A 19,918-nucleotide genomic window follows, 5' to 3' on the forward strand; every position below is an offset into this window, starting at 1 on the left:
TTTGTAAATTTCATGGGCCCAAATCTTCCTGTCTCCGGATGGCCAGAAACGGGGTGTCTGTGAGAAGATGTGCGTTAGGATCTTGCGGAAGTCCTGACTCGGGGACTTTCCTTATTCGATGGGTCAAGGGAGCTGAACAGGTTTTTCCTGTTTCCACCTCCTGGGTTGTTCTTCCCCGGTTTCTTGGGGATGACACTAGGCAGTAAATAGGAACTCTCTGCTTCTTTCTTACCTGTGAGCTGTCTGATTGGGACTCTTCCTGTTAATCCTGTTTTATTGTCACACTCACAGGGTCTGAACTGTTGCTCTCTTTCCCATTGTCTCTAAGATTATTAACCAGGTTAGGAAGGAATCAGTGACCCTGACCAGTAACAGCCGTTTCCTAATGGTTATCCACAAGGGCGGTTCAGACACTCTCGTCACTTCATCATTAACGACCATAAATAAAACATAAAATATAGATTACTACAGCAACAACAATAACTTTCATTTATAGGGCGCCTTTAACAAAGTAAAATGTCACCAGGTGGGTCTTCACAACAATTGACAATGGTTTCATAGTCACCAACACTGAGACTAATTTCTATTCCAGAATTTGTTTAAGTAAATTCAAACTTCACCAGCTGTAGTGGTGGGATTTGAACCCGTATCCCCAGAGCAGTAGCCTAGGAATAAGGATTACTATTCCAGCGACAGTAACACTACAGCACCATACCCACCCCTGATGGAGGAACCTTCACTCCGCCCCCATCCCTCGCCCAGGGCCTGAACTGGATCATTGTCGGGCTTCCTCCAGACTTGGAAAGTCCTCCCGCCAGATTAAAAATTGAGGCTGGGCAGGAAAAGGCCGTTAAGGGAATATATTTAAGAAGGAAATTGATAGGTTTCTTGGCTCTGCAGGCGTCAAGTGTTCTGGGGAGTGAGCGGGAGGATTGCGTTGAGATAGAGGATCAGCCATGATCATTCTGAATGGCGGAGCAGGCTCGAAGGGCCGAATGACCGAGTCCTGCTCCCATTTCCTATGTTTCTCAATTGGGGCAGGTGTGGGCAGCCCATCTGAGACCTCGTCCACCCCAGCATTAAATTGCTGAGAGATCGGGCAGTTCACTACCTCAGAGTGCAGTGGATGCTAGGACGCTGAATACATTTAAGGAGGAGATAGGCAGATTTTTAATTAGTAATGGCTTTAAAGGATATGGGGAGAGTGCGGGAAATGGAGTTGAGGCCGAAATGAGATCAATCATGATCGTATTTAATGGCGGGGCAGGCTTGAGGGGCTGAATTGCCTACTCCTGCTCCTAGTTCTTATATTCTTATGTTCCATTTTCTGATTTAAAGCTATTTCTGGGATGTTACTTGTATGCTCTATCGTGAAGACTGATGTAAAATACATGTTCAATTCATCTGCCAAATCCTTATTTCCTATTAATAATTCCCCAGACTCACTTTCTATAGGACCAACATTCACTTTGATAACTCTTTTTTTAACATGCAGCATCTTCAGAAATCAACAATAATTATGTAATATATCGAGGACTCAAAAAAGGGAAACCTGCCCTAATCCAAGAACAAAATTAATTCTATTCTAAGACATCAAGATCAAATTAGAGCCATCCTTGTTCTGGAAAACTTCATCTTGTATAACGACTGAGTCCTTAGTTGCTGCAAGAGATGATTGATATAGTGTTCAGCCTACTTGACAATAGTAACATCTGGGTCAGGGCCCTGACAATTTTTAAAAAATGAGATTTATCTGGAATCTCTCATACCAGTGCCAGTGATTGTGGTTTGGGTGGATCCCATGGAATCTCCTCTGGAGCAGCTTTTGTGGTGAGGCAGTCTGCCTGGTTATGACCGTCACCCTCTTCACTACATCCTGCTGCTTCTGACCTTACAAATAATAAATTGTCCCGGAGCTTACCAGCTATATTCCAAATCATTCGGAGTTTGGAGAGGGTGGTGGTGAGTGGTATCTTTCCTGCTGTGGAAATTCACTCTGTTTCTTTCTGAATCTGGCGTTTTGGTGACTGTTGGATTCATTCTGCACCTGACAGACTCTCTACTGCTTGTAAGCGTAGGTTGCAGTATTTATTTGTCAGTCGCTGGTACTGTGTATGAATGTGGGATTCATTCTCTATCTGTCAGTCTCTGGTAATGTGTATGATTGTGGGATTCATTCTGTATCTGTCAGTCTCTGGTAATGTGTATGAGTGTTGGATTCATTCTGTATCTGTCAGTCTCTGGTACTGTGTATGAGTGTGGGATTCATTCTGTATCTGTCACTCTCTGGTACTGTGTATGAGTGTTGGATTCATTCTGTATCTGTCAGTCTCTGGTAATGTGTATGAGTGTGGGATTCATTCTGTATCTGTCAGTCTCTGGTAATGTGTATGAGTGTGGGATTCATTCTTTATCTGTCAGTCTCTGGTACTGTATATGAGTGTGGGATTCATTCTGTATCTGTCACTCTCTGGTACTGTGTATGAGTGTTGGATTCATTCTGTATCTGTCAGTCTCTGGTACTGTGTATAAGTGTGGGATTCATTCTGTACCTGGGTCTCTGGTTTTATTTGTATGTTTGATCAGTTCCTTACCTTTATTTAATTTGTACCTCCCTTTACATGATGCTGTTTGCCATGTTATCTTTATTATTGTAATATACAAGCAGTTTCCCACCTTGTATATAAATTGAACACTTGAGACTGTGCGTTTTAAACAAACAGCGTGTGTGACTTATGATCAAGCGCTAAATCTACATGAATTAAAAAACAGAAAATGCTGGAAACGCTCTGCAGGTCAGGAAGCATCTGTGAAGAGAGAAACAGAGTTAACATTTCAGGTCGTTTCTTCTGATGAAAGGAAACATTAATCCTGTTCCTATTTCCACGGATGCTGCCTGCTCTGCTGCGTATTTCCAGCATCTTCCGTTTTTATTTCAGATTTCCAGCATCCACCGTATTCTGCTTTTCGATTAGTGAATCTACATAAATGTGAACAGGATTGTGAATAACTTTGCATAATTAAATTGGATATTCTGGCAATTGGGATTCAATTTTCGATCTGCTATTCGATTAGTTGCTATGTGTTACTATTATCAGATTTAAACAGTTCATTTAAATCTTATAGTAGGTGTGATTTGGGGAGTGTAATTTACGTATATACCCGTCAGTGGGACTGAGTTGGCGTGAAATTGAAACTTCTTTCTCTCTTGCTCTGTTTGAAAGTTGGGTTAAAAATATGTCCCTGGAACATGGCATCAGAGTGGAAATGAATACTTCTGCTGTCTGAGCCTGTAGAACTGATGACCTGCCTGTGTCTCAGTGTCTCTCTGAGTGAGAATGTGCCTACTGTGCGTGAGAAGGAGCTGCCTGCATTGTTCCTTTCCAGGTGAAGATGGGAAGAAGATGAAAAAGGAAAATCTGTGATGGATGGAGGGCAGGAGAGATGAACTGACAAAATTGACAAAAATGACAAAAGTGGTGCAAGGCCAGAGGGAGCGGTAATGGGATAAGTAAAGAAACAAAAGATGGGGGCAGGGGGATGAATGACAGGATCCTGAATAGCTGCCATCCTAAAAGAAAGAAAAGGAAATAAGAGGAGAGAAAACAATGAAGAGATTACAATGCAAGTTACTCTGTCATGTTACCGTCACTGTTTACAAGATGCATGTTTACTCTCAGATTATTAATGGATTCTGCCTTGTTACTCATTACTATATCGAGTATAGCCGGTTCCTTTTGGTTTTAAAGTGTCTTGTTTCAGCAAACTGTCCTGGATTCAAGCAACTAATTCACTGATTTTACAGAAATTCCAATTCATCCCAATTTAGGTGAAAGAGCCAGTTTCTGTGTTAAACTGTAAAATGCGGCGAACCATCCAAAAGTCCATTGACTTCAGCGGGAGCGTAAAATCCCTCCGATGTAAAATTGCGCCAGCGCATGGAAATGTTGCCTGGTTGCTGGTGCAAAGGGCACCAGGGGACTCTTATCTCCCAGGATCTCGGAAACAAAACTGCTGTTTCTGACATATAATCTTTATCTGTACTCACTGTCTCCTACATATCAAACAATGTCCAATTCTAAACTCCATATCCAATTCCATGTATTCTGTTTTTTAATTTGAATGAAGTCGTTGCCCATCAGGGAATTGAACCCCGGTGACACGCATAATAAACAAGGAAACTAACCACTATATTAATGAGGAATGTTTGAACTACCAAACGGAGTCGATAAATGCAGATTTCACTTCAGGCAGTAAATGATCCATATGAAAATGAGAGGATAGCCAAATCCTATCAGGAATTAACCACTAGGAGATGGCAGGATCCTTCCTCTAAGTGGACTGACTTTTTTTTCTGGAATTTATGTTTATTAATGCACGTATTGACAGATTTGTTGAACTGTAGGAATTGAATTGTCCCACAATCAGTCGGGTCACGTCGTCAAGATCTTCCTCAATGGTATAGTGGTTAGTATCCCCCACCTATCACACCGAAAACGGAGGTTCAATTCCCCAAAGGGGGAAGATTTGCTATAATTAAATGAGCCACAAAATTGAAAGTAGTAATTAAAAAATACACTGCTGATTCTGCTGAAATCCAGCAAATGCTGCAATCTCTTCTGGCAGTATCTGTGGAAAGAAAAAACAGAGTTCATGTTTTGAGTAGAATATGACTCTTCAACATAACTAAATCGGATAGAGTCCTGTTCCAAAGATACATTAGACAATGATGACTGACACTGAATTCATTTCACCCCCAATATCTCTGACTAAACTACATGATATTGGACAAGATGCCAGGATATTATCAGATGAAGACACTGTTCTTCCACATCCTAAACATTGCTCAACTCCGACCCTCCTTCAGCTCATTTGCTGCTGAAACCCCCATCAAACCCCCTTTGCTCAATCTAGACTTGACTATACCAGTGTTCCCCCGGCCGGCCTCCCATCTTCCACCCTACATATGCCTGTGTTCATCCAAAATTCTGCTGCCCGAAACTTCACCTGAACCAAGTTCAGTTCATCAATCACCCGGTGGAACCTCTGGAATCTCTGGAACCTCCTCCAGCCAAACAAATCTTCCAGATTTCGGTCACAACAACTGGAAAAATGCAGCCTTGTTGTGTCCATAAACGGGTTGGTACAGAACATCAGGTCATTGTCTGAAATCATTGTTCCATCGTCTTCACGACTTCGGCCGTTTCTCAATCCCCCAGTTCATGTGGAAATTAAACTCTTGGAATAATAAAACCCTACCGTTCTGAAGGAGGCATTTCTGCCCCTCGAGCCTGTGTCGAGTCTTGGAAAGGGTTGTCAGTTTTGTCCCACAATTCAGCTTTTCCGCATCACCCAGTGAATCAGTTCTCTTTAATTCCACCTGAATCTGATTCCTCCATCCTGCCACATAGAAAAACAAAATAGGGTGCACGCTGGGAATCTGAATGGGACTGAAAATGCTGGAATTTCTCATAATGTCAGGACCATCTGTGGAGATAAACAGAGCCAACTGCTCAGCCGATCACTATTCATCAAAACTGAAGACAGAAATAAATGTAACAAGTGGGAATTACAAAGGCACCGGTCCGTGAGGATGGTGGGCAGGACACAAATGGTTCATTGTAAAAAGGCCAATGAGAGTTGTGTTGGATCTAGTAAACAAACAAATAGTCTGTTTCACTCACATGGTCGAATGTTTTGATGAGTTCGCTGAAGGCAAGGTATAGTGGTCTCCTTCGTTCACGTCAATTTACTTGCAGCTCCCGGGCTGAGAAGGTGAAGTCAATTGTAGATCTTTCGGTTATGAAACCACACTTGGATTCTGACGAAATGCGTTCAACCAAGATCAGCAGCCTGACAAGCGCAACATGTGCAAATACCTTTCCCCTGATGCTCAGCAGGGCGATTCCTGGATAGTTGTTGCAATCACTGTGGCCGCCCTTGTTATTGTGCAACGTCACAATATTGGCATTGTGCATTTCCTTGGCCACTGCCCCCTCCCTCCAGCAGAGACAGTGAACTTCGTGCAGCTGCAGCAGGAATGTCAATTTCCTGTGGTTGTTGAGTTCAGGCGGGATAGTATCAACATCTGGAGCTTTGCCCATGGCAAGCGAGTGGATATCTTTGCTAATCTCTTTCACTGTGGCTTCAACATCCAGCTCTGCTAAGGCAGGCAGGCTTTCTATGGTCCCTACATCTTCCTGGGTGACAATGTTATCGCTAACATGCCCCTCAAGGAGGAGTTCCATCATCTGTCCAGCTACTTATTGCAGCCAGTGATGACTTCCCCTGGCGTTGATTTCATTTGTGTTATTTTTGTTTTGCCGATGAATCTGTTGCCTATTTGATCCCTTAATCCACCCGCACCCCCACCCACCCCCGCACACTCCCCAACCTCGACACCCCTGTGTGGAAAGATATCTCAATGTTCTTGCAGTTTTGTAGCCAGTAGTCATTGATGCACCACCTCGTAGTATGTTGGACTTTACCTCAAATGGCTCCTACAGCATTCAGAGTTTTGTTATTCGGATCTTTCTTGTAAATAATGAGTGGACTGCTTTGCTTCAATGGCAGGATCGGCCACAGTGATGCTAGCCTCGAACCAATCAGCGCTTTCCTGCTATTGCTTCACATATGTTCAGAGTGCGGCATTGGAGGTGGTGTCTCGAAGTTTGTTCCGTTTCGCTTCTGCGCTATGTGTGTGTAAATAAACAGCTGTAGCATCTTATTCTCAGCTTATGGGTTTGGCCTCTGTCTCCTTCAGCTTGCCCTGGTTGCACCACGTGACTCATCCACTTCTACTCTCGAACCTGGATGGCTCTGCATCTGATGTAAAGGTACATCAGCGCAACAAGTTTCGGTCTGCACAGAAGGTTTCGTTTACAAATTTAGATTCGGCTTTTGCCCCCTTAGAAACTGGGAGGGGTAATTTCCTTCCCCTGTTTCCATTTTCAGGTTGGATCTGCCTCAAAAAATAAAGCAAGCTTTGAAAACACATATCCCATCACAAGGTCGAATTGAGAGAATACACTCTGCCGCATTTGTAGGAGAGGTAGGGTTCTATCACCGAAAGTAGCAAATTCATTACAGCAAAGCCTAGTTCCTTGCTCATCCGCTTACACAGAACAGTTCCGCTATCAATTGACCGTGTAATGATTTCCTTTCACTGGCTCACTCTTCGTGAGTATCCCTCCTGTTGAGGTCTGTAGATGAGAGCAATGCATTTGACGTTGTCTACTTGCACTTCAGCAAGGCGTTCAGCTTCTTTCCAGTTGCTCTATTTAGGCCCTTCTCTCTCTCTCGCTCCTTCTCTCTCTCTGTCTGAATTTAGATTCTGAAATGTTCACTGGCTAATCCTCTTATTATCAAAAATTGCCGGCAGTGTTCCAGTTCAGAGTGGGATTATTAAAGAGCGGAATAGGGTCAGTTAGAGAGCTCTGTCCAGGGCTCATCTCCCCTCTGACAGTGCTAACCCACTGACTGTGCAGCGCTCCCTCATTCCCAAAACTCTGACAGTGAAGCGCTCCCTCATTCCTGACCCACTGACTGTGCGGCGCTTTTGTTTTCCTGACGCTTTGAAAGTGCAGCGGTCCCTCATTTCTGGCCGTCTGTGAGTGCAGCTCTCCCTCTGTTTTGACCATCTGAAAGCATTTCGCTCCCTTATTCCTGACCCTCTGACAGTGCAGCGTTCCCTCATGCCTAACCCTCTGACAGTGCAGCGTTCCGTCATGCCTAACCCTCTGACAGCGCAGCGCTCGATCAGTCCTGACCCTCTGACAGTGCAGCGCTCCCTCAGTCCTGACCTTCTGACAGTGCAGCGCTCGAACAGTCCTGACCCTCTGACAGTGCAGAACTCCCTCAGTCCTGACCCTCTGACAGTACAGCGCTCCCTCAGTCCTGACCCTCTGACAGTGCAGCGCTCGATCAGTCCGGACTCTCTGATAGTACAGCACTCGATCAGTCCTGACTCTCTGACAGTGCAGCGCTCGATCAGTCCTGACCCTCTGACAGTACAGCGCTCGAACAGTCCTGAGCCTCTGACAGTACAGTGCTCGATCAGTCCTGACCCTCTGACAGTGCAGCGCTCGATCAGACCTGACCATCTGACAGTGCAGCGCTCGATCAGTCCTGACCCTCTGACACTGCAGCGCTCGATCAGTCCTGAACCTCTGACACTGCAGCGCTCGTTCAGTCCTGACCCTCTGACAGTGCAGCGCTCGAACAGTCCTGACCCTCTGACAGTACAGTGCTCGAACATTCCTGACCCTCTGACAGTACAGCGCTCGATCAGTCCTGACCCTCTGACAGTGCAGCGCTCGATCAGTCCTGACCCTCTGACAGTACAGTGCTCGATCAGTCCTGACCCTCTGACAGTGCAGCGCTCGAACAGTCCTGACCCTCTGACAGTACAGCGCTCGATCAGTCCTGACTCTCTGACAGTACAGTGCTCGAACATTCCTTCCCCTCTGACAGTGCAGCGCTCGAACAGTCCTGACCCTCTGACAGTGCAGCGCTCGAACATTCCTGACCCTCTGACAGTACAGTGCTCGAACAGTCCTGACCCTCTGACAGTACAGCGCTCGATCAGTCCTGACCCTCTGACAGTGCAGCGCTCGATCAGTCCTGACCCTCTGACAGTGCAGCGCTCGATCAGTCCTGACCCTCTGACAGTGCAGCGCTCGAACATTCCTGACCCTCTGACAGTGCAGCGCTCGATCAGTCCTGACCCTCTGACAGTGCAGCGCTCGAACAGTCCTGACCCTCTGACAGTGCAGTGCTCCCTGAGTCCTCACCCACTGACTGAGCAGCGCTCCTTCATTCGTTTGACTCTGATAGTGCATCGGCCTCAGCCCTGATCCTGCGACAGTACAGCTCTCCCTCAGCGCTGACCCTCTGACAGTGCAGCGCTCGCTCAATCGTGACCATCTATCTGTGCAGCGTTCCCTCAGCCCAAACCGTCTGACAGTGTAACGCACTCTCAGCACTGAAGCTTTGACACTGAAGTGCTCCCTCAGTCCTGACGCTTGGCAGTGCAGTGTTCTTTCAGCCTGCCACTCTGACACTGCAGAGCTACCACCATCTGACAGTTCAGCGCTCCCACAATCCGCACCCTCTGACAAGGAAATGTTCCCTCAGTCCCGACCCTCCGACAGTACAGCGCTCCCTCAGCCATGACCCCTGTCAATGCAGCGCTCCCTCAGCCCTGACCCTGTGACAGTGCAGTGTCCCCTCAGTCCTGACCCTCCAACAATGCAGCGCTCCCTGAGCCCTGACCCTGTGACAGCGCAATGTCCCCTCAGTCCTGACACTCTGACAAAACAGCGCTCCCTCATGCCTAAACCTCCGACAGTGCAGCGCTCGATCAGTTGCACCCTCGGACAGTGCAGCGCTCCCCCGTTCCTTACCCCCTGACAGTGCATCGCTCCATCAGCCCTGACCACATGACGCTGGAGTTCCTCAGGGTAGTGTCCTCGGCCTAAGCATCTTCAGCTGCTTCATCAACTGACTTTCCCTCCATCATAAGGTCAGAAGTGCGGATGTTCAGTGATGATGGCACAAAGTTAAGCACCATTCGCGAATCCTCACATACTTAAGTAGTCCACGTCCAAATGCATCAAAACCTGGACAATATCCAGGCTTGGGTTGACAAGTGGCAAGTTACAGTCATGCCACATAAGCGCCAGGCAATGACCATCTCCAACAAGAGAGAATCTAGCCATTGCTCATTGAGCCCAATGGCATTGTCATTACTGAATCTCTCACTATCAAAATCCTGGGGTACCATTGACCAGAAACTGAACTGGGCTGGACATACAAATGCAATGGCTGCCAGAGCAGGTCAGAGGCGAGGAACCCTGAGGCGAGTAAATCACCTGATGACTCCCCAAAGACTGTCCATCACCTACATGGCGCAAGTCAATATTGTGATGCGATACTCTGCACTGGCCTGGATGAGTGCAGCAACAACCCTCCAGAGGCTTCACACCATCCAGGGCAAGTTAACCCACTTGGCTGGCACCCCATGCACCCAACATCCTTCCAACACGAGCATACAGTAGCAGCAGTGTGCATCATCCAGAAGATGCACTGTAGGAACTCACCAAGGCTCCTTGGACAGCAAATTCCAAACCCACGAAAGCAACCATCTAGAAGGACAAGAGCAGCAGATGCACGGGACCACCGCTACTTGGAAGTACCCCTCCAACCCTCACACCATTTTGACTTGGAAATATTTCGCCGTTCTTTCACTTCCCCTCGATCAACACCCTAAATAACCCTCCACCCCATCACTAACAGCACTTTGGGTGTACCTACACCATGTGGAATGAACAAGGCAGCGCGCCACCACCTTCTCAAGGGCAACTAGTGATGGGATTTTAATATCTACAGCATTGTCAACCATGCTTTCATCTGACCTTGTCTAAAATTCTGTATCTCCTCCCTAAACATCTCCACGTCTCTAGCTCCCTCTCCTCCTTCAGATATTGTTTAAAAGCTGCCTCTTTCACCAAGCTTTTGTCATCTGACCGAATATCTCCTTCTGTGGCTCAGCATCAACTTTCTTTTACTTATAATGGTAACGCTCTTGTGAAGAGCCTTGAGGTATTTTGCTATAGTGACATTGTGGTGCAAAGCGAAGGTGGTCTGGTGGTGAGTATAGCTGCGTTCCAAGCAGTTGAATCGCGTTCGATTCCCAGCCATCTCAGTTTCTTGGTTTCTAAACCTATCAAATTGAAATCCCAAGCTCGGTGCTGAGTTTGATTAGCTGCGGTGAGATTTTTCTCTGAAAACACGGGCGGGTTTAATGCAAAGAAAATTATTTCCAACCTCCATTTATCTTCGTTTTAATATGTAACTCAGGTTTCTCCCTTCTTGTTGATAATGACGGTTGTCCCTGAGCTGTAGTGTGGAGCCGGGATAGAATTACTCGTGTTTGGTAAAATTCACCGATCCTCTTTTCCCTTTGCTGCTTCCCATTTCTTCATTGAATATCGATTCCCGCACAGGGATTGTTTTATTGTACAAAAAGTGAGATACTGCTCCCTCTGGGAATCTGAAATAATAACAGAAGATGCTGGAAACACTCAGCAGGTCCGGCAGCATCTGTGGAGACAGGAAGTGTGGTTGACAGAAGATTTAACGAATAGACCCGCTATCGAGCTTCGAAACTGCCAGAGTTACTCAGTTCTTCCAGAATTTTCCATTAGAATCATGGAATGGTTACATCACAGAAAGGGGCTATTCGGGCTGTACAATCTGTACTGGCCCTCTAAATGAACAATTCACCCAATGCCACTTTCCGTAACCCTGCAATGTTTTACTATTCATGTGAGTGCGGATTGATTCTATCAATAACGGTCAAGGTATTATCTGTCATTTTGGAATTGATGCTGTAAATATCAGTCTCTGGTACTGTCTATGATTGTGGGATTGATTTTATCAATATCAATCTCTGGCACTATCCGTGAATGTGGGATTAATTCTGTATTTATCAGTCTCTGACTGACGAACAATCAACATTCGGTTTGGGACGAAATACCTCATGCGCGGATTTCCGCATTAAATCAGCAACTAAAATCAACATTTTTTACAATTCACTTTGACCAATATCTGATCAAAAGAAGTGGAGATATGGAAAAGGTCAGAGAACAATCAAAAGTGGGGGCTTGTCCCTTAAGAAGCTCAATTTGGGATCATTCCCTGCAGGGATTTGCTGTTCACGAGCTCATCTTCACAAACCCATCCTGCAGAAACATGGGAGGAGTGAGGGAGTTGATCAGTTTGCTGGAATCGTGCAATAGTTAATATCTGTCAGGGGGATTCCCAGATTCGTTTAATCGAAGTGAAACACTCGGTTACTGAGAGCAATACCCAACGACCCTGAGCTGTAAGACGGCAGAGATTTCAGCAGGGAAGCGAGGGTTAAATATACGAATTTGGATCACTCGCTGGCACTGCCCCTGAGTGTGAGATTAATACTGTCTTTGTCTCTGGTATAATATCCGTGACAGATGAGACTGCATCTTCTACCTCTCCAGTTGAAGCGTTCTATGTTAAACTAGACTGTACAAGGTTTCCTGGAGCAGTTACTTTGTCTGACCGTCTGTGTCTCATTGCCTGAACTCACCCTGTTTCAGTCTATCACTCCGCCCTCTCTCCTTTATCTCTTGTACTGTAAAACAAAGTGGGATACGCTTAAGGGAGGGCCAGAGCGTACAATTTGTTTTTTCACCTTAAATCAAATAGATTTCTGCCTGTGAACAATTTAATAACATAAAATTAGCTCTGTGTTAATCCAACCAGAGCTGTGATTGGTTTCAGGTCTGAATCTGGGGAACAGGCACTGTGAGCAGAGCTGGGAAACAACAACTAACCCCCGAGAATCCGCAGAACAGGCCGTGTGGAGGGGGAAGCCTATCACGGAATCTGTCAATTTGGGAACAGTTTGTCCTGTGAATGTGCAGACCTCAACATTGTGTCAGAGAGAGTGTGTGAAAGGGGCTGGCGGGTTAGAATAATGTCCCTGTGTTTCTGTGTCCCCCTCATCGCCAGATTTCTGAATCCCTCTTGCGTAAAACAAAATGATTTCCCTGTCATAGATCACCCTGCTGCCTTACTCAGCTTTGAAGTGAGAATTAAACGGAAAGATTGAGCTGATTTTAAGATTTCAGTAGAAAAGTAGAGAACATGTCAGCAAATGGGCGAGACAGCGCGACCGGTGCAGCAATTTAAAAAAAGGTTTCATTCGAAACTGAGGCTTTTTTTTTAGCGAATGAGGCCTTTTCAAACGCAACCATTCTGGCCTAAGAGACTGGAAGGATTTGACTTGGGACTCTGGAACATTGGGATTTCAATGGTATTGGAGAGTTTCGCAGCAGAAATAAACAAAATGATTCATGCACTAGGACATCCTGATCCCTCTGCATCTCATGGTTCTGCAATCTCTCACTGTTTGGATTATGTGCCTCTTTTTTTGTTCATCCTGCCGAAATGGGCAACCTCACGTTTTACTACTTTATACCACATTTGCCGGGTCTTTGTCCAATCACGTAACCCATCTATATCATTACATCCCCGTCACAACTTACTTTCCGACCTACATTTGTGTCATATTCACTTTCCTACCCACCTTTCCGGATGTTCAAGTCTCATTTGTCACTTTTCGAATGTTGTGAATGTGGAGTTGTTCCCGTCCGGTTAAGTTTGAAAGCGATAGCAGAACGAACTGCAATTTATACAGGATTTTAAAACATGAACATTTCACCTGGTGTCATTCTGCTGCCTTCCCCCAATAACCCTGCACATTGTTTGTTTTCAACCATCGTCTAATCCCCTCTTGCTCCGGGACAGGAAGTGGAAATGCAGCCTGTACCTGGGACGGTGGGTATTAGAGGATTGGCCTCTGCTCCCCCCAGAGACACAAAGGTGGTCACATTGAAAACCCTTTGTGTGGTCCAGAGGCCATTCCCCCAATACCTGCTGCTCCCAGGGGCATTTCCACAACCTGAGCTGGTCGGTGACCCTGCTTGTGATCGGTAAGTGTAGCAGTTCCATGTGTATTGGGAGTGAGCGGGACGGAGAATGCGAGAGGTTGGAGCCTCAGGCCCGAGCTGGGAGAGGCCGCAACGTTTTAAATCGGGCGCGGGTGAAGGGCGAGGCCGGAACCATGTGGATCCCGAGAGAGGGAGGAGTGGCAAATGGAAACAATTATTGTGATATTGGGGAAGGGGAGGGGAGAGTCAGGGCGGCATGGAGACGGGATAGTGGGAGCTAGGACGGCATGGTGATAGAGGATTGGAGGAGGGAAGCAAGGCCAGCATGGAGCTGTTTTTAGTGGGGGTGAGGGTGAGAGGTGGGAGGAACTGGCTTGAAACATCTACCTTGATTTTTCGCTAAAAAATGATCCGCATGTTTTTATATCAACTGTGGCAGTCTCTTCATCTGCTGTTCGTGTTTTATTCAAGCATTATTTGCTTTGCAGCCTTTCTCAGTCCCATAGCCGGATATAGAGAGATGTTTTCTTCAGCTTAGTTTAAAGAGGACAGAGTGTTTCCACCCGCCTGAGGTTTAATAATCACACACAGTTGAAAATGGTCTAGAAACATCTGCATTCCAATAGAGATCACACAAAGTGGTATAATCACTCCAATTCTTGTCATAAAGTGTTCCCAGGTCATTTTGCTTCCCGCCACTAATTTTCAGTCTTTTCTGACCATTGCTGCCATTCTGAATATTGACCATCTCGCTCCCTCAGCAGGTTCTTATCAGGCTTTGTCCACTTTATTACCATCCCTTTCGGCCATCTGGACATCAGTGACCTTATTGCTGCCGAACACTCGGCGCCCCCGGCAGATCCAGCCGCAGTGACCCGAAAGTTGTGTCTGGTTTTCTGGATCGCGGAGCTGCTGACCAGGATTGAGCCGCTGTCTGCCGTGAGCGACAAGAAGGATCGAGAGGAAGGGGGGACATGCCCGTAAAATAGAAGGGGCAAGGGAAGTTCTTTGGAAAACTTTTGAGACTAAGTTGGAAGATTTGTTCTTTATTTTCTCCTATTGTAACATAGGGAAGGCCGCAGTGGCAGGGAAAAGCTAGATTATTGAATAGGCCTGGGGTCATGGCAAACAATGTAGAGTGTAAAACTAGTCAGAAAACTGCTTAAAAAAAATCACTCTGCACAATCGTTTCTTCGATGTGTCCGTTTAGACGTGCATGCATAGGTCAAACTATTTCGGCAATTTTCTTTTATTATTTTTGTAAAGATAAAATGTTTTATTTTTCAAACTGAGCCAAGGGTTCGAAGGAATGTTTGCAAAATATTTTGGTACTTCCTCATTAAGACATGATCATATTCAACGCTAACAAAGATATAAAATAAAGGCTCAGCCTCCACAAGAAGCCAAGATTACAGTCCAATAATGCTTTAGAAATTGCTTAAATGTCACTTCAAAATCGTCTGGAGAAAATATAATGAAGCAAAGAGTTTAAGCACGGCTCCCCCGGGATCAGTCGTGCCAGTTGGGTGTCTTTGGGCATTACGGTCACTTTTTTGACATGAATGGCAGGTTGGTATCCTCAAACAGGCCAGCCAAGTAGGCCTCACTGGCTTCCCGCAAAGCTCCAATTGCCGCACTCTGAAACCTCAGGTCAGTTTCGAAGCCCTGGGCAATTTCCCTCACCAGGCGCTGGAAGGACAGTTTGCGGATAAGCAACTCTGTGGAATTCTGGCATCGGCGGATTTCTCACAGCGCGACTGTACCCGGCCTGTAGCGATGAGGTTTCTTCACTTCGCCAGTGCAGGTGGCACATTTCCGGGCTGCCTTGGTGGCCAGCTGCTTCCTGGGCACTTTGCCGCCGGTAGATTTACGGGCGACCTGTTTGGTACGAGCCACGTCCGCTCAAAGGATGGACTTGTCCGCCTGCAATAGTGAACTCGGATGCCTGATTTATGTTCTTGTCTGCAGAGCGCAGCACAAGCAATGATCATTGCTCTGTTACTGAGGCAGGTATTAAAAGCTGCGATAAGCGATGAACAAAGAATCCTTCTAGTTAATCCTATTCATTGTGAATTGGCTGATTTCTGAGACATTCCAGTATTACTTTTGCAGAGTTAAGGAAGGAGCTGAAGATCGCCCAGCACACTGTTGATCTGCAGCTGAGCGAGCGCACAGAAGATGAATGAAGTCTAGACCAAGGGCAGTGTGCAGCCTCCTGCCGCTTGACTCCATGGCAATGGATTTGGCTTTCCACAGAAAGAAAGTCAAATACTGTCATTCACCCGGGCCTAGTTTGGAGACTAGCCGGCTGCAGTGTGCAGGGATAGTGGACAAGCTGGAGGATGAGGAGGAGGAGGTGGAACTAACTCCCATCAGGATTTTGTCAACCTCCAGCAGTGGGACCGAGCAGCGGTCAGCATTGGTGAAAAGGGACATTCCGCACAGTGGCAGCTGAAAGGAGCCAAGTGAGCCATCCAGAGAGATGGGGTCAAGGGAACGTGAGGATGAGGTTTAATGTTGCGCCGCCAGTCAGAATGAAAACAGTTACACATGAGGCCAATGAGACACTGAGCCCCTCAGCAACTGCATTCACAGCCACATCGGGCTGAGCTTCATTTGGCAGCAGCTGAACCTACATGGGTGGGAAATAGACATGGGCGGGCCAGCATCACTGATCCAACACCACTTTGCCCATCTCCTTAAACACAAGGCGTCAGACACCGAGGTGCTTTAGGTGGACAAGCACAATAGGGCCTACGAAAGAGTTTGGGTGAAATGGAAGCCTTGACGCAGGAAAATGGTGTCCTGCATGCAGAGAACGAGAGATTGCGGCTCCAATTGAACATTTGGACAAGGACACGACACTACAGTGTGTGATTGTTGTGCCCCTGCACATTATGATGTGTTGTCTGAGACACCTAAAAACGGTGTTTTGTGAGCTTGGAATTGGCCACCCCTAAACCTGGTAGAGGTTCTGCAATTGCATTTCATGCAATGTATGTGGATCATCCCCACCAACTCTATCCAACCCGATCCAGTGCCTGCTGCATTTGTAGCCTTTGGATTTCTCTGGGTAGCCGGAGAAAGTAACCTGTGACTTTCCTCTCTCCATTGAAGCTGCGATTCCTGGAAAGCTGCAGTTCATGCGGGACATTGTTGCTCTCTTGGAGGGTAATGGTGGCACTGACAGCAGGCCTGAAGGTGAAAAGTTGGTGAGTACTTGTGGAACCCTCTCTCCATTATGTGAACTCAGGTCTCACTGAGAAGTCACAACATGTCCTCGCCCTCGACTATCCCGTGAACATGCTCAGAAGCAGTGGATCAGAGACACCAGGCCTTATGCCAATTGGATGGCTTCTCTGTTTCTCTCTCTTGCAATACCAATGGATTAGGAATCTAATCAATCATTCGTAAACTAGTCATCTAATCAATTCTAGCCAGACTGAAATTCCAACAAACAGTCTCTACCACAAACAATGGACTGGAGCTCACCAACAGCCCAACATACAAATGTGTTCTGTACACTCGTGCCACAGATATCGTCCTCAGATTTAATCACATTTGGAATACTGTAACCAATATTCATCTACATAACTTTAATAAATAATTATTGATCGTATTCATATTGTAGAGTGTGCTCTCATAATTCTGACTCACCCAAACGAGACTAATTGTCGTTTTGTGTAAAGATAATCAAGTATATATAAAACCGCAAATTGCAATTGTGAAAATGTAAAGGAGAAGGGGAAGTAGCGAGCGCGATGTGGTGAGGGAGGGAGAGAGAGAGAGAGAGTCATCCATTGGTGTCAGAGGACTGGAGGATTAAAAATGTTCCATCCATATTCAAAAAAGGGGAGAAAATCAAGCTGCCTATTACAGATCAGTCAATGGCGGGGAAGCTTTGACAAACAAAAATCCTGAAATAAATAAATTGAAATTAATAATTAAAATCGGAAGTCTGGCGATCGCCGAAATTGCCAACTTTCCTGGAAATTTGATGTGAGTATTACATGCGCAGGTCTCACTGTCGGCCGCATTGTCTCATTGAGAAATGGAACCACTATACTCACAAGGAATTTTTCACGGTATAACTGTGCTGAGCATGGGGCAACTCAATTTGTCTTATTCAATAATTCTGTCAATCTGTGGGTTATTATGCAACATTAAGTCCATACTACTGCGGATGCTGGAAATCTGAAACAAAAACAAAAAATGCTAGAAAAACACAGCAGCTCTGACAGCATCTGTGGAGACAAATCAGAGTTAACGTTTCAAGACGGTATGACTCTATAGACTCGAAACGTTAAATCTGCCTTTCTCACTACAGATACTGTCAGAGCGGCTGAGTTTTTTCAGCATGTTTTGTTTTTGTTTCTTAAAACCCAGATTGAGACACTGTGACTTTACTTAGAGAAGTTATCCTTGTCTCTGGGATCACTGAAGGAATCCTGCACCTCCTGCAGCCCCACATTAGACCACCTCTTCAATTTCATTTGTTTATGTGTGAAGCTAACCTCAGCTTCCTTTACTTCGAACTATTTATGTATATTCCTCGTTTGTATAGTTGTCAGTATCCCCGCCTGTCACGCGGGAGACCGGGGTTTAATTCCCCGACGGGGAGGCATTTTATTACAAATTAACAAAAAGGAAGCACTTGGAATTGGAATTGGAAATTGTTTGATATAAAGTAGACATTTCATGCAAATAAAGGAACAGCGGTTGTTTTCAGAGGTGTGTGATAGTAACCTGAAAGGAAGGGTCATTCACAACAATATTTGGACGACATTTCTGTGTGTGTTTTAGCACAAGAACTCTTTTTTTCACCTAAACAGGCTTGAATCGGAATATCCGGAAAATCGATGAATCGGTAGCTTCAATCCGGAACAGTTTGCTGAAACAAGGCACTATGAAACCGAAAGGAACCGGCCATGCTGTATTTAGTAATGAGTAACGAGCCAGAATTCATTAACAATCTGACGGCAAAATTGCATCTTGAAAAGGGTGACAGTAACGTGACAGAGTGACTTACATTGTAATCTCTGCCACCATTTTTTCCGGATTTTAAAATTTACTTTCACCCTTCTATTTTTGTTTCCGGACGGCAGCTGTTTTGTTTCCTGCCAATTATCCTCCATCTTTTATTTCTTTGCTTGTCCCATTACCTCTCCCTCAGTAAAAACCAAGATTCTGCAAATTTCAGTTCTATTTTCTGGTCACTGCACGGGGATCAGCAGCTCCTTGGCTCAGAGATTAATTTATCTTTCGGTCTTTCATTGAGCAACATTTGAAAGATGTTGAACGTCATTCATATCCCTCGCTCTTCCTCCTCGCCAATCTTTCAGTTTTCTTCCTCTGTAACTCTGTCTGTCGAACTCCCTCCTAACTCTCTGCAATTCCCGACACTAAACAACAGCTCAGTCCCTACATTTAATCCATTGACTGTCCCTTTACCGAAGTCCTTCCTCATGATTGCAGGGGGGGATTTGATGCTTTTGTTTGTAGTGTTGAACGGATAAGATCGGCCCATAAACTACTGCCGCTGACTGGGAATGTAGGACCCAGGTCACAGTCAAAGAATTAAAGCCAGAGATTTTAACAGGGGAATTAGAAAATAATTCTACACACAAATGACGCTGGAGCTTCTGATTACGGAAATTAATGTTTAACCCATTGCTTTATTTTAAATCTGAGATTCAAAGAGTTTCCTTAAAAGAGGTTTTAAAGGAATATGAGAAAATAATGAACATATAGAGGTAGTCACCAAACAACCAGGATCTCAGAATAACAGAACATGCTCCAGCGAATAAACGATCTCAACAAGAGCAAAGCTCGAGGTACAGCCCCTGGTCACTCAATTGGGTAGGATAGAACCTTCTGGACTCAACACTGAGTTCAAAAATTTTAGATCAGAACGTCTGTTTCAACATTGTTTGGTCACGTTTCTTTCTTTATTCTTTCAAGTTACATTCGGACCGTTGCTAATGGCCATTCACAATATCATATGGACACATCTTTTTCTTTTCTTTCCTACAGCCATTATATATTTTTTGTAACCATGAAACCTTTCCCCCTGCCCTCCATCCTCATTGACATTCTCTTATGTACACCCCACCTACTCCCGCACTCCACCGGTTTAAACCCTGTTATATTCACATCTTTCTTCCATTAAATGGAACTAATGGGACTAAATGGCGACAACAACAGCAAACTTCCAAGGAGAACACCTCATCTTCCAACTGCAGCCTTCTGTACTCAACACTGAGTTCAGCGAATTTAGACCCTAGCATCTGCCTCCATGTTGTTTCCAGCGTGTATTTTTTTTCTCCTGGCCGGTTTGGTTTGTCACGTTTCTAACTTTCTTCGCCATGTTACATTCGGGCGGTTGCTGTGCGGCCAGTCACAACCTCATCTGGGCACATCTTTTC

At 45.5% G+C, this 19,918-nt stretch overlaps 1 pseudogene; it reads right to left on the reverse strand.

Annotated features, from left to right (window-relative positions):
• Positions 1-14,943: 14,943 nt before the first annotated feature.
• LOC144673346 (histone H3.3A-like) lies at positions 14,944-17,079 on the reverse strand (annotated as a pseudogene).
• Positions 17,080-19,918: the final 2,839 nt, after the last annotated feature.

This window comes from Cetorhinus maximus, unplaced genomic scaffold (assembly GCF_964194155.1).
Source record: "Cetorhinus maximus unplaced genomic scaffold, sCetMax3.hap1.1 HAP1_SCAFFOLD_347, whole genome shotgun sequence".
In the NCBI taxonomy this organism is placed as follows: Eukaryota; Metazoa; Chordata; class Chondrichthyes; order Lamniformes; family Cetorhinidae; genus Cetorhinus; species Cetorhinus maximus.